This window comes from Schistocerca piceifrons, chromosome 7, assembly GCF_021461385.2.
Source record: "Schistocerca piceifrons isolate TAMUIC-IGC-003096 chromosome 7, iqSchPice1.1, whole genome shotgun sequence".
NCBI classification, from domain to species: domain Eukaryota; kingdom Metazoa; phylum Arthropoda; class Insecta; order Orthoptera; family Acrididae; genus Schistocerca; species Schistocerca piceifrons.
In genome coordinates, this window is record NC_060144.1 from 543,256,286 (window position 1) to 543,259,802 (window position 3,517).

General features: G+C 45.2%; 1 non-coding gene across 1 annotated transcript; it reads left to right on the forward strand.

Moving 5' to 3' along the window:
• Nucleotides 1-2,067: 2,067 nt before the first annotated feature.
• Trnat-cgu lies at nt 2,068-2,142 on the forward strand. Its single transcript has one exon. It is a non-coding gene; the product is annotated as a tRNA-Thr (tRNA).
• Nucleotides 2,143-3,517: the final 1,375 nt, after the last annotated feature.

Sequence of the window (3,517 nt, forward strand, 5' to 3'; positions counted from 1 at the left end):
AGCATAATTTGATGTCGTCGTTTCCATCCTGCTCGGTTTCGCAAACATCTGATAACAACTGTACACATCTCACACCCAAGCAGACGTGGCGTAACGGGAACACAATGCTAGTATGATGCCTGCAAAATATTATTACTGAATTATAGTGTTACAGGGCTCATCAAATTTTCTTACTCCCCAGATGAGCTTTCAGAAATGCGTAATTATTTTTCAGTCATTTCAGTTTGGAGCACAAAATGCAAACATTGTAGCGTATCCCTTTTGAAAGACGACGTCACGACTCTGTCACAAGCCAGTAGGCTACATCAACAATAATCCATTTGACTGTATTTTTTGTGCAATACTCTCCGCGTTATTTATTTATAATGTAGCTCTCTTTTAATAATCATAGAGTCCTGTAGACGCAAGAAATATTGGACCAAAAGTGTCTGATCCATAAACTCTAGTTCTTGTGACGGAATACGGAAGAAATTTCATAGTTATCTATCCCTCGCCTCTGTATTCTTTGGTTCTATGAACTGACAATGACTGGCCAGAGAAGTTGGTCGGATCGAATCCACTTTACCTATACTATTAGGCTAGCGCTATAATCTTTCTCACGTCTTCTATAAATAATACAGCGTAAGGCAAAAAGACAACGCACTACGAAGGTTTTATCCAAATGTGACGGAAAGTGGTAGGTGTCATGTAGATGTACAGACAAATAAATGATTAGAATTTCAGAGAAACTGAATGATTTATTCAGTAGAAGGAGCTTCAGGAGCTGAACAAATCAATAACTCGTTATCCCACCTCCAGCCCTTAAACAAGCGGTTATTCGGCTTGGAACTCATCGACAGAGGTACTGGATGCCCTCCTGAGTGATATCGTACCAAATTCTGCTCAATTGGCGCGTTAGACATCAAAATCCCGAGATCGTTGGAAGGCCCTGCCCACAATGCTCCAAACGTTCTCATATTCGGAGAGATTCGGAAGCCTTGCTGGTCAAGGCAGGGTTAGGCAAGCACGAAACCCAGCAGCATACACTCTCACAGTGTGCGGGCGGACATTACCATGCTGAAATGTAAGCCCAGGATAACTTGGCGTGAAGGTCAACAGCCGGCCGGTGTGGCCGAGCGTTTCTAGGCGCTTCAGTCCGGAACCGCACGACTGCTACTGGCGCAGGTTCGAATCCTGCGGCGGGCGTGGATGTATCTGATGTCCTTAGGTTAGTTAGGTTTAAGTAGTTCTAACCTCTAGGGGACTGATGACCTCAGATGTTAAGTCCCATAGTGCTCAGAGCCACTTGAACCATTTTGAAGGGCAACAAAACAGGGCGTGGAACACTATCGACGTACCCCTGTGCTGTAAGGGTGCCGCGGACGACAACCAAAGCGGTCGTCCTACGAAAAGAAACGGCTCCCCAGACCTTCACCGCTGGTTGTCGGGCAACAGTCAAGGTATTTTACACCACTGCCGGGGCGTCTCCAGACGCATCTTCGCTGGCCCTCCGGCCTCAGTTTGAAGCGGGACTCATCACTGACGACAATTTTACTGAAGTCAGTGAGACTCCAGGCCGAAGAAGTTCTCTGTAGGCGCTCCGGACAGCAGTGGGATACCAACCTGATAGTGGCCCGGCGTATGGAACGACAATCAGTGGTAATTAGAATTATATTAATACCTTCAGCTGCTGACGGGCGTTGATATATATCAACGGGGACAGGTGAAAATGTGTGCCCCGATCGGGATTCGAACCCGGGATCTCCTGCTTATATGGTGGACGCTGTATCCATCTGAGCCACCGAGGGCACAGACGATAGTGCGACTACAGGGACTATCCCTCGCATGCCTCCCGCGAGACCCACATTCTCACCACATATATCCTCACACTACAAGTCCGAAAGAGCAGACACTGTGCCCATAAGTACATAGTTCTGGCACTACCGGCCATGTCCTTCTTCTTCTGTGCGCATGCACACATATTCCCCGAACTCTTACGGGACTTGGTAAGAATGTCTTCCACGAGTAATGAGTGTGTTGGGGTAGGACACTACAAATGCTAATCCCTGCAGTCGGACTATCGTCTGTGCCCTCGGTGGCTCAGATGGATAGAGCGTCTGCCACGTAAGCAGGAGATCCCGGGTTCGACTCCCGGCCGGGACACACATTTTCACCTGTTCCCGTTGATATATATCAACGCCCGTCAGCAGCTGAAGGTCTGTCCGAAAGAACAGACACCATATCCATATAAGTATATCAGTGGTAATGGTCTGCGGCACCATTTCTTTTCATATCAGGAGCCCTTTGTTAGTAATCTGCGACAATCTTACAGCACGCGGTACGTCGACGATATAATACGCGCCGTTTAGCTGCCCTTCATGACAAGCCGTCCTAGGCTTACTTTTCAGCAAGATAACGTCCGTCTGCGCACGGAGAGAGTTCCTGCTGCTTGCCTTCGTGCTTCCCAAACCCTACCTTGGCCAGCAAAGTCACCGGATCTCTCTTCAATGAAGAACGTTCGCAACAATCTCGGGATCTAACGCGCCAGTTCAGTACGTAAAGGGAGTTGAAAAATCAAATAATCATGGAGAATTAGAATACGGTTGTAGGGGAGGGAGCAGAAGAAAGGGTTACTGTAGAATACTGACTTAGTAGTAAGAACGAGAGAGGAGACACTAACTGAGTTCTGCAATAAATGACAGTTAGTAATAGCGAATACTCTGTTCAAGAATAACAAGAGCAGTAGGTATGCTTGGAAAATTCCAGGAGATACGGGAAGATTTCAGTTAGATTACACCAAGGTCAGGCATACATTCTGAAATCATATCTTGGATTGTAAGGCTTACCCAGGAGCAGATACAGACTCTGAACACAATTTAGTAATGACGAAGAGTAGACTGCAGTTTAAGAGACTAGTCAGAAAGAATCAATGCCCAAGTATGTGGGATGTGGAAGAACTAAGAAGCATGCTTAAAGTTCTCTGAGACTATAGATACTGCGATAATGAATAGCTCAGTATAAAGTTCTCTTGAAGCGGAATGGACATATCTAAAAACATCAGTCACAGATACTGTAAAGAAAACTTTAGGTAGACAGCAAATATATTAAAGAAACAGGGATTACACGTAGCTTACAGAACAAGAAACACACTCCAGTCACATTTACAAACGACTGATAAACCAGATAAATAGCAAGTAGCGGGTATATACCAGGTAGAGTGCCAAGAATGTAAATCAGCATATCTGGGGATGACAGGTAGGAACTTCAAAACAAGATACAAAGAACATCTAAGAAGCTGAAAATATGAAAATAGCCATTCTACCTTCGCGAACACGTGTTTAAACATGGACACGAACTATCCGACATGGGATGTGACACGGCAGTTATCAGAATGAATAATTACAACAAAAAGCTCCTGACATTGCAAGAAAACTTTCACATACAAAGACCCATAGCAATGGAAAAGAAGGTACCCGACCAAATCCATACAGGCAAAAACTCTCTCATAATATTAGCCACCAAAACAATAACAAACAAA